This window comes from Molossus molossus, unplaced genomic scaffold, assembly GCF_014108415.1.
Source record: "Molossus molossus isolate mMolMol1 unplaced genomic scaffold, mMolMol1.p scaffold_m16_p_17, whole genome shotgun sequence".
NCBI classification, from domain to species: Eukaryota; Metazoa; Chordata; class Mammalia; order Chiroptera; family Molossidae; genus Molossus; species Molossus molossus.
Window position 1 is genome coordinate 48,404,092 of NW_023425352.1, and position 12,260 is coordinate 48,416,351.

The window sequence follows — 12,260 nt, forward strand, 5'->3', positions numbered from 1 at the left end:
TACATGTGAAATCTAGACCAGAGAGATTTTCACCATTCTGATTACTGTTTCCACTTTCATCATCAACTGCAATCTGTGTCTTGAAAACATGTTTATTTTTAACATAATAAAATAAAAATACAATGGATTTGTTCTTCCTGATTAAAATGAATCCTTTCTACCATTATGTCTTCAAGTAGCACTTTTAAGGTTCAGAATTTAAAGAGTTTCAGATTCTACAAAATGGAGAAAAAGTTTCAGAAAAACTTGGATTCTGAAATTTTTCTTTTAAAATAGATAATAATTTCTTTTAAAATTAAAATTTCTTTACAAATAAAGACAATAAGTATATTCTCTTTTATAGCAAGTCTACTTAGCCTATTAAAAGTATTATTTGTTATAAAACTTGATTTGTGTTAAAATATTTAATAGAAAAAACCTCACATTTATTCTAACTATATATAGTAGTAATAAATACTTACATAGTATAATTGGTATAATTTGAGAGTCACCAGTGCCCCCTGCTTGAAAATATTCTCTCCTTCCCCACACCTCCCACTCCTAAATCCCACCCAATGTATAAAATTTTCCATTTCTCTTTATTTTATTTAAAATGTTTAGCCTTAGCTAAAATACACATAGGACATTTCACACTGATGAGCCAGATCAAGATAACAATTTTCAAAGGAAACTATGAAAAACCAGCTACATAACTCTGAAACCTCTTATCTATAATGATATAAAGGTTGAAATGTGTGGAGGCTGGGAAAGTTTTCTTAAGAGAAATGGACAAAGCTAATCTGGGATTCTCATCCTCCTCCCCACACCCTCACTCACATAAGTCTGGGAAGAGGGACTTCAATGGGACCATTTGGAGGCATGATATGAGTGCCTGGCAGCTGAGATTCAGCGGGAAAGTGTAAGCTCTCTCTCAAGAAATCTACTGAGTGAGTGGTGGCTGGCTAGTTTGCTAATGAATAGACAGAAAAGTTGACTGAATTCCAACGTCTGAACATTTATCGTGGTCCAGATATGAGCCTCCTGCAAAAGATGGCTGGTTTGGGATCAGCTTGTTTTTTTGTTTTGTGATTTTTTTTTTTCAAGAACATTGCCTAGATCAGTAAATAAAGCTAAACTGAGAGGAGCTATTGAAACTGCTAGATTTTGAGAATAAGCAATCAGCTGTAGAAGAAGCAATCACACATCAAGTAACTGTGGGGGAAATAGAGACCCCCGCGAAAGCACACTCTGTGCCCCCACAGCCCAAACGCCATCAAGATGCTCCCTAGTTCCCTGCTTTCAGGTAGGTTTGGCCAATGGGAGGCACCGAAGGCTGGGAGGAGGGTAAGGCTGTGCATTTATTCTCCGGTTGCTACTCTGTGGAGTTGTAAGTTTACTATGTTCCTCTCTTGAAAACCTCAGCTCCTGACAGCCAGCCTTCTTCACACAGCTGCCTCCCCAGGGTCCAGGAACCACTCCTTCACTTGCTCCTTCCGGCCTGGGACCCAGCAGTTGCTAGCCCAGAATCTAGCTCTACCCTTGTTGGTTCCCATGAACCTTGTAATAAAGCCCTTTAAGAGTCTTCTCAAATTACCAGGTCAGTACATCATGTTTTCTCTTGCTGGGACCCTACCCAATACAGCAGGTCTAGAGAAACAGCTCTCAACAACCAGAGCCAGTAAGAACCTTCCAGTTCCCCTTACGTCTTTTCCTTCTTGCTCCATGCCAGAAAGGGGGAGAAAAAGACATACAAAGCCAATAACGTCTCTTTCCCAACTATTGACCTCATTCCTGCAATAGGCCTACACTGTGGGAAATTGGAGTTCAATTTAAATCAAGATGGGAGTTCTGACAATTACATTCTAATAACTGCTTAGAAGAGAGGGATGACACAGAAGACCTAAGATAACTGGAGAAGTGTTGAGACTGCTTGACTTTTCATCCAGAATTAGGGAAAGAATTCACCCCACTATATAAATTAAAGGAATAGTGAGAGATAAAAATACAATTGCTTTATTTTACCTTCTTTTTACACATCCTACTTATGTTAATTTTAAATTCCAAAGGCTGCTTTGGAGGCATCCACATGTTGGATATTTGTTACTGAGAAAGGATAGCAGGAAGGAGATTTGTTGGAAAATATGTAGAATATTGACCATTCTTAGAGGAACAGGCCTGAGGACAGTGTTTGAGTCCGTCAGGGAAAGAAGAGCATCAGAAGAAGAAAACCTAAGGTCACTGAACCAGCTTTAGAGCGTCGCCCCAGACTCACCTAGAACCCTGTTAACAGAATTATGCAAATATAAAATTAACACTACAACTTCAAAGAAAACCCTTCTCTATTCAAAGTGATAAATCTAAGACTAATTCCAAATATATCTTTCTAAGTGTCTTTTTTTATTCACAATACTGTTGTGGAGGAAATATCTCTACTTAGTGATTCAGAGGAGAGGGTTTAAGTCCTAACTTTTCCACTTACTGGATGCATGAATGTGGGAAAAATCACAGCATCCCTATAGCTCTCAGTATCCTCTTCTGTAAAATGGGGTACAGGAACAGACAGACCTCTTGGGGTCCCTTCCAGATCTGATCTCCACATACCAACTGCTTCTATTGGGAGTACTTACTGCCTTCTAGTTATATTTCCCTACATGAAGAACGTTTTTTGTTTCACTTCCTAGAAGGAACACTACTGGAGGAATCTTTCCAGGCTGTTGGTCCCTAAAGCAGCAGCAACTTACCTGGTGAGGGAACTTAGACAAAAGGTGAGGAGACTCATTCACAGCCCTGTCACTGGTGGGTTTTCCTCTATTCTAGTCTCTGCCTCGTGGTTGCCTCATGGCAGAAGGCGAGGTCTCAGGAAAGTGCTGAAGAGTCTTCAATTCAGGGAGGAAGAAATAGGAAGCCCAATTATAAGCAAGCCTAGCCCCCTTGTCTTGTTTCAATAGTGTTAGTACCCCTGGAAGAGAGGAGGGGCAAGCAGTAGGCCATAACAAAAGCACAAAACTAGGCATTGGTGGCAAAAGATATTCTTATTCTCAGCCCAATGAGCAAGATTTAAAATGAAATATAATTTAGCCTATAGCAGGTGTGATAGATGCCTATGTGACCATATTCTTTCTTTTTTCTTTTTATCCTCACCTGAGGACATTTTTGCATTTATTTTCAGATAGAGAGTGAGGGAGAGAGGAAGGAAGAGAGAGAGAAACATCGACGTGAGAGAGACACATCGAGTGGTTGCCACCCACACGACCCCAACCAGGGCCAAACTGCAACCAAGGCACATGCCCTTAGCCGCAACTGAACCCAGACTCTCTGGTCCACAGGCCGATGCTCTAACCACTGAGCAAAACTGGCCAGGGCATGACCATATTCTTTCAAACATGCAGATTTAGTGAGTGATTCTTCCAAAGACAATCAATGTGGAGATGTCTAGGGTCCTTCAGTAAGCTCTAATGAATGCTCTCGAACGGAGTATAGAAAACACCCAGGTACCTGACAGACAAAGCTAAATACTGTACATTCAAAAGGGAAACTATAAAATAACCATTGGAAATGTGCCTCTGACTCTGAAGCAGTTCTGGCCACTATTTCACCATCTCTTCGGGAGATTAATACTCCACTCTTCATCTTAAGTTTGCAAGGCTGACTAGGTAATGCCTTGGCTTCATTGTTATTTAGCACTGAACTAAACTCAGTAAATTGAACTTAATGAATGATACCATCTAGTTTGGTTCAGATGGGTTCAGAGTTTCCAATGTTAAGTTTTTATTTAATGACCACGGCTCTCTTTCCCAAGGGTCAACTCTCCCTCTCACTGAGACTGTGAAAACTGGCCTACCCAGTAAGTGAGCCAGACATCCAGGGAGTCATAAACCAAGCCTCTCTGAGCGGGGGTGATTTGGACGTGGCGCTCTATATCAGTTCCAGACGTCAGGGAAGACTGATAAGGCAGCACAAAGCTCCCGATGAAGCACAGCTGAGTTGCAGGAGATTGTTTTGATGATAATCGCTAGAACAAACCATAAATTTTGGAATCGGAATTAGGAATGGCCTGTAAACATCAAATAATGGGTGTCTGAATTGAAAATGAAACTATCTGTTGCCTGTAATATTTCTTGCAGTCTGGCTTAGAGAGCCAGTAATGTTAGAGACAGGCGTGATTCTTCCCAACGTCTGCTGTTAGAAAGCTGAGGATATTAACTCCTCCTTCCATCAACCTAAAGGAAACAGAGCTAAATAAACTAGCTAGAAATCATGGGGCATGAAACACAGATCTAACATTATGCAGCAAGAACTTTACAAGTTAACAAAAAATACTGAGAAGCACACGTGTTGTGTTTGAAGAATCATACTAGTAAGCACTAAAGGAATGAGCGCAAATGATTTACATGGGTCACTCTTTCACACTCATCTAAATATAAAAACAAACAAAACTTGACTTTCTTGTACCTGATTTAGGGAGGTGTCAGTGAAGTTCGTGTGAATCTACATCGCATGACTAGAGATATGGAAGTTTGTGGATCCAGGATAATTGCAGATAGCTACTTTTGAAGCTGGTCTGTGAACTAAAGGACTTTTTAGGCCCTTTTTTAAATAGGTAAGCATTATGTGTGATCAAAACCTTTGTAATTAAGTCTGATAATTTATAATAGCAAGTGTTTTGCTTGTTACAATTATGTAAAAAATTTTTTCTTCTACAGTTTTATAAATAAAACATCCTTTTTTGCTCTATTTATATGCTTAATAAATGTCTATTCTTGGAGAAAGAAACTAAAGTCAAGATTTATAGATAAGTGGCTTCCAAATTCATAAAAAATTTACTTTTATTCCTGCTAAATCATTGCAAACATACAATCCATTTAAGCAAAACTTTAATTTTTATAATGACTTGTGGAAGAACAGAAGATACTGATCCCTGTGTGTTTTTGGTACTGTAATTAAGTGGAATATTTTCATGTTGATCTAGGCTTCAGTGTGTATGAAGCAGTTAAATAGCAATGTGGGTGGGTGTAGGACAGTGCTATTCAAAACATTAGACAAGAAGCACATGCGCACCAACACTTCAGCATGGGCAAGCAGCACTTAGGGGCAAAGGGTCAGCAGGTAGGAGCCAGTGACTACCATTTTGAAAGTGTCTACATATATAAGTAATCAGTCCTCTGGTAGGGACACGATGCTGCATGTTAGCTCATGGGCATGTGCCACTGGAGAGGTGAAAGGAAGAGATATTAAAATGTATACACAGAAACTACAAGGCAAACTATAACCATTATGCCTCAATTAGAAAATTTCTCTACTCGAAAAGAAAAATGTTTCTTATCCCCACCTCCTTTATTCTACAGGCCAGAAATACTCAAGCTAAGGAGAAAAAGAGCTAATAGACAAAGATATTAATTCTGAATTAAAATGTAAAGCCATGGACAATATTTTGCAGACTACATGGAAGAGAAGCAAAGGCTAAATACCAATAACATAACAGAAATAATATCAAATGTTTATAGTTTATTTAAAATGTACCAAGCAACTGAATATATAGACATTATTTTATTGAATTTTCTCATAGACCCTATTAAATGAATACTGTTTGTTTTTGTCATAAACAAACTGAGGCTCAGAGGCGCAAAATGTTATTCACGAGCACAGAAATAGTATGTGAAGGAACCAGGCTTAGAACATAGGTATGTCTGACTTCTGAGGTTTTAATTGCTATATTTCATTGCTCCTATATTGCTAAACACTTGATTCTAAAAATGCAAGTTAATGCCCTGGCAGATAGCTCAGTTGGTTAGAGTGTTGTCCCAAAATGCCAAGGTTGCAGGTTGAATCCCCCATCAGGGCACATACAAGAATCAACCAATAAATAAGTAAGTAGAATACATACATACATACATAAAACAAAATCAACATTTCTCTCTTGTTTCCACTCTCTCTAAAATCAATCAATCAATCAATCAATTTCAAAAAGAAAAAAAAGTTTACCTGATTATCACACTTCCTGGCTTCAAACTATACTATAAAGCTATAATAATCAAAACAGTATGGTTTTGGCAGAAAAAGAGATACACAGATGCGTGGAACAAAACTGAAAACCCAGAAAGAAACCCACATATACTGTATATAGACAACTAATTTTTCACAAAAAAGCTAAAACATACAATAGAAAAAGGAATGCCTCTTCAATAAATGGTGTTGGGAAAATTGGAAAGCACATGCAAAAGAAGAAACTAGGCAGTTAATTTTATTTTTTTATTTTATTTTATTTTATTTTTAATCCTCTCCTGAGGACATTTTTCCAATTTTGTTCAGATAGAGTGGGAGGGAGAGAGAGGAAGAGAGAGAGAGAAAGAAACATCGACGTGAAAGGGACACATCGAGTGGCTGCCACCCGCACGACCGACCAGGGCCGGGGACAAACTGCAACCGAGGTACGTGCCCTTAGCGGGAATCGAACCCGGGTCTCTCGGGACTGCAGGCCAACACTCTAACCGCTGAGCCAAACCGGCCAGGGCTAGGCAGTTAATTTTAAGTTAACAAAAATTTACTCAAAATTAATTAAAGAGACCTGAAACAATAAAATACATGAAAGAAAACATAGGCACTAAAATTATGGATCTTGGTCTCAAAGGGATTTTTGTGAACTCTGTCCCAAAGGCAAGGGGAAAAAAAGCAAAAATAAATGAATGGGACTACATCAAACTAAAAAGCGTCTGCACAGCAAAGGAAACCATTAACAAAACAAAAAGACAACTGAACAAGTGGGATAAAATATTTCCAAATAATATCTCTGATAAGGGGCCAATATCAAAGATATATGAAGAACTCATACAATTCAACAACAGAAAAACAAACAATCCAATCAAAAAATGGGCAGAGGACCTGAACAGACACTTTTACAAGACACACAGATGGTCAACAGATATACAAAAAAATGTTCAACTTCACTTGCTATAAGGAAAATGAAAATCAAAACCACTTCATATCTGTTAGAATGGCTATTATCAATAAGACAAGAAATAGCAAGTATTAGAGAGGATGTAGAGAAAAGACAACCCTCATACACTGCTGGTGGGAATGTAAATTGGCCCAGTCCTTATGGAAAACAGTATGGAGCTTCCCCAAAAAATTAAGAATAGAGCTACGAAATGACCCAGTAATCCCTCTTTTTGGTATCTAGCCAAAAAATTTGAAAACATTTATTCATAAAGATATAGGTAGTCCTGTGTTCACTGCAGCATTATTCACAATGGCCAAGACATGAAAACAACCTAAGTGTCCTTTGACCAATCATTAGATAAAGAACATGTGGTAGATATATATACAATGAAATATTACTCAGGGATTAAAAGATGAATATTGCCATTTGTGACAACATGGATGGATCTTGAGAGTATCATGCTGAGTGAAATAAGTCAAATGGAAAAGGACAAGTACTATATGATTCCATTCACATGTGGGATATTAAACAAAAAGTAACAAATGAACAAACAAACTCATAGACATAGACAATGCCACATGAAAAGGGATGTTGGGGGAGGATGAAGAGGATAAAAGGGGTCATATATATGATAATGAAAGACTAGACTTTGGGTAGTGAGTGCACACAATGAAATATACAGGTGATATATTATAAAGTTGTACACCTGAAACATATATAATGTTATTAACCAATGTTACCCCAATAAATTTAAGTTAAAATAAACTGGTGGAATCACCAAAATATGCACCCTAAGTTATTAGATTAGCAGATATTAAATAAAAAGAACCCATGTTCAAAAAAAGCAATATCCCAGCCAAGAAAATATGGGACAAGAGCAGAATGAGACACAAGAGGACTGACCAGTAGGCAATGGTAGAAGAGGCACAATCTTGTACAAAACATAAGTTAATTTCTTTGCATTCTTGGTGCAGAAGAATTTGAGTTTAATATCTAAGAACCTTGGAGAGTTTGCATATTTTGTGATATGCCAAAATTAATGTATAATAAAATCCATATTATTCTCATCTTAGGTAATAAGATTGGTCATTCTAATCAAATAATTTGTCCTGAAAGAATCTGAACCAAAGACTGTCTTCATGTCCAAAACCAAACTCTCGTCCCTCCCACCCAAACTTAGATATTCATAGTCAGCCAGAAACCCCAGCTCCAACAGCCTATCAAGGCTTTCATTTCTATTGCTGGAATCCATTCACTTTTATCTTCACCACCACCACTATCTTAATTCTTTATTGCTTGGACTACTCTCATTATTCTTTAACTGGTCTACCTACAATTTTTTACCCTCCCAATCTCTTAGCTAATGCATTATCTACTCCACAGTCAGTGTCATTTCAAAATAAATAAGTAATAAAAAATTATCTTCATGTCATGTCCTTCTCTTTAAAACCCATCAATTGTTTCCCTTTGAAAGATTTTACACAGGACCCAAGTCCTTACCTCCTTAAAGCTCCTGAAGGTCGTATATACTAAGGCTATGACTTGGCCTCTGCCTAATCGTCTCTGCAGTTCCATCTCAGGATACCTTTTAACTATTTGTGTTCCAACCATTAAGCCTTTCCAAACTCTTAAATGTAACATTCCTTCCCCCTCCACAGGGTTCTATTTATGTTGATTTCACAACTCAAAATTCTCTTCCCGCTCCCCAGTCTCTGTAATATTATCCTTTTATTTCTTACTATTCTTTACCATCTTAATTCCAATGATGCTTCTGCAAAAAAAAAAAAAAGCCTTCTCAGACTCACAGCACTTACAATGCTTATTACAGCTTAAAATTATAAATTCATTTTTGTGATGAACTGATTAATGTCTATCTACCCCAACAAATAGACTGGAAATACTAGGAGGGTAAAGACTGAGTCACTTTTGTTCACCACACTTTCCCAGCACTGACAGAAGTTGCAATAATTACTACTGAATATGTTTATGAATTAATTACTCATAGTTATTAGGATACTGGATATTTTTATAAGAATAGTGGGACTGAATAGATCTTATTACAAACAAGATTTTTTTTTCTAGAGCAAGAAGTAACTCTGAAAAATACTATCTTAACAATATTTATTTCTATATGAGCAGGCTACATATTACACTCATCCACTATCACCTGATACATGTTTAACTTGAAAAACTGCAAAATATATAAGAATTCATCGGGAAGATGGCTAAACTTCCTTGGACTATTTTGTAAAATAAACTTTAAACTGGCTAAATGCAATTAGCTAATATAAATTATGATGACACATTTACCTCTTAAATCTATTTGCCTGTATAGCTTTGATATATCAACTGCTGATTTAAAATGTCTTACTTTCTTTAAAAAATATACCTTTAACATTAGCTTCTAAAAGAATAATTTTCTCTAAAGGTGGGTAATTTACATTTGGTCTGATCTTAACATTAAAAAAGGTACTTGAGCCCAGCCAGTGTGGCTCAATGGTTGAGCATTGACCCATGCACCAAGAGGTTGCCAGTTCAATTACCAGTCAGGGCACATGCCCAGGTTGTGGGCCAAATCCCCAGTGAGGGGCATGCAGGAGGTGGCCAATGTTCTCTCTGATCGATGTTTCTGTATCTCTCTCCTTCTCCCTTCATTTCTCTCTAAAATCAATAAAGGGAAAAATTTTCTTTTTAAATAAGGTACTTGAATTCAACAATCATTTACAAGAATAATTATTGTCATAGTGGCTATTAATATTCCTCATATTTTATTATTTTGCAATTTGTGACTTGGTATCGATCATTCATATAAAGCAAAATTTTAAGTTTCTAAGAAACACATAGCAGAGACGTGCGCCCACGTTGTTAGGTTCTCTCCCACTGACTCCAGTGCTCAATTTCTGGCCAGGCCCACTCTGCTGCCGCTTGGTGTGGCTAGAGATACAAAAAGAAAATTATTAAACTACAAAGGAGTTGAGATTAGTGTTTTTGAAATGAGCAGCCATGGGTCATTAGATTTTGCTAAGATTCTTAAAAACACAGAGAATCTTGTGTGGGAATTAGCTGTTCCAGACAATTAAGGACATTTATGTGCAAGGAGGTGGATCTGGCCAGTTCAGTGTTATCCCCTTAACCCTGACTGGACTGAAAGCAGGAAGGTGTGCCCACTACGAGCTTGGTCAGCTAAAGCCTCAGAAGAAGCCAAGAATTTGGGGATTGTGAATATTGTCCTCCCTAAACTTGGGCATTATACAAAAATTCTAAACCCCAGCACCTGGACCCTCAGCTCGGATGCCTCCTACATGTATTACTGTGACAATGAGACTGTGCAAGGTGTGCAGGTGACGTTATCCCTCACCTCAAGAGAGCTGTGCTGGTTTGTGATATGTCCTCAAACTTTCTATCCAAGCCACTGGGCATTCCAAATTTGGAGTGATTTTTGCTGGTGTGCAAAAGAACACGGCCTCTGCAGGGTGGGGCTCACAGTGGTGAACATCCGTGATGACCTGCTGGGGTTCACCCTCAGAGAGTGCATCTTGGTCCTGGAGTACAAAGTGCAAGCTGAAACAACTCCTTGTACCACACTCCTGCTTCAGCATTATATCATGGACTTGGTACTGGAGCAGGTTAAGAACAACAGCAGTGCAGCAGCCATCAAATCTCAAATGATTTATGATGTCATTGATGATTCTCAAGGATTCTATGTATATCCAGTGGAGCCCCAGAACAGAAGCAAGATGAATATTCCATTGCACACTGGCAACACCAAAGGAGACGATGCTTTAGAAAAAATATTTCTCAAGAAAGCCCTTGGACTCAATATGATCTCCTTGAAAGGGCAGAGGTCTGTGGGAGGCATTCGGGCCTCTCTGTATAATGCCTTCACCACTGAGGATGTTCAGGAGCTGGCAGGCTTCATGAAGAAATTTTTGGAGATGCATCAGCTCTGAATACATCCTAACCAATGTATACTCGACCCCTGAACAATGTCCAAAATTTAAAGTAATGTAACAGCTTCAAAAGCTTAACCATGGTAGTCTTCTCAAAGGAATGGTTTTATTATAGATTCTTTTTCTTTTTTAAAAAAGAAACATTCAAGGAAGATTTTCTTTTAAATTTTTCTTTAGTGATTTTAGAGAGAGCAGAAGGGAGGGAGAGGGAGAGAGAGAGATAGAAACATCGATGAAGGAGAACATCAATTGGCCGCCTCCTGCATGCCCCCCACTGGGGATTTGGCCCACAACCTGGGCATGTGCCCTGACCGGAAATAGAACTGGTGACCTCTTGGTGCATGAATTGACACTCAACCACTGAGCCACACCAGCCGGGAAGATTCTTCTTCTTCTTTTTTTTCCCCCAAAGAACAGCAAATATCCATAGCTCTACAAAGCTGGTGGGACTTAACAGAAACCTTAATTTTGACTTGAACTGGAAGCATTTAAAAAAAACAAAAACAAAAAAACTTGCTTTCACTTTTCTAACAATTTCAGTGTGTTATTTTGCTGCTACTTTTTCTAGCTAGATCTCAGTAGTCAGACTCGCCCGTGGGCTCACACAAAGTACATTTAATGTCTTTGGAGATACACAAATTCGTAGCATTGAGGGTAGGAGGGGTCTGCGAGGTGCTGGACCTGCATCCTTTCCAAAATGACAGCAGTGAGGGCTCCTGGGTTCCACAGCTGTTAATTCAGGTCAACCCTGACCATGTAGTGAGTATTTAAGAGTTCCAGGCTAAAGGGCCAATTGGAGATCTTTATAGTGTTATCCTCATAAAGGGATACAAGTTAGGTTTATGTAGCAAGATCCATTTTTAATACCAAATAGTTTACATCAGTATACATTTGTATTTCTAATGATGCAGTTCTCAGTGATATATGAAGAGACTTTGGGAATTGGGTAGAATCCTTGAACTTTTGCATTATATTTCCCACAATTTTGTCTCCCTCCCTACCCCCTGCCCTTTGAAGCTGCTTCATAAGATTTGGAAGCTTCCCAACTCACTTTTGTTTCCCTTTCAGTAGGTGGAAGAGAAGGCTGGTTGGTGGGTTCTTTATTTCTCAGTTATGCTGTTAAACTAAAAATAATATCTGTTAGGCTCTCTTATCATTTGTTCACTTGACTGTTCTCATCATAGTGTTTGACCAGAGTGATGCTGTGAGTTCTGGAAGATCCTTGCTAAAGAGTCTTTTCCCCTACTGTTTATCCATTGTGAGTATTTTATGTAGAATACATGAAGAATATTAAAGACCTAAAGCACCTAAACAACAACAACAACAACAACAACACAGCAGTGTTTCTCAAACTTCAGTGTGCATAAGAATCTGCTGCGGATCTTATTAAAATG

General features: G+C 38.2%; 1 protein-coding gene and 1 pseudogene across 1 annotated transcript in view; one reads left to right on the top strand and one right to left on the bottom strand.

Annotated features, from left to right (window-relative positions):
• The window catches only part of CTNNA3 (catenin alpha 3), a 1,555,380-nt gene that overhangs the window by 802,472 nt on the left and 740,648 nt on the right, over positions 1-12,260 (bottom strand). The window lies entirely within an intron of this gene.
• On the top strand, positions 1,258-10,866 carry LOC118632649 (annotated as a pseudogene).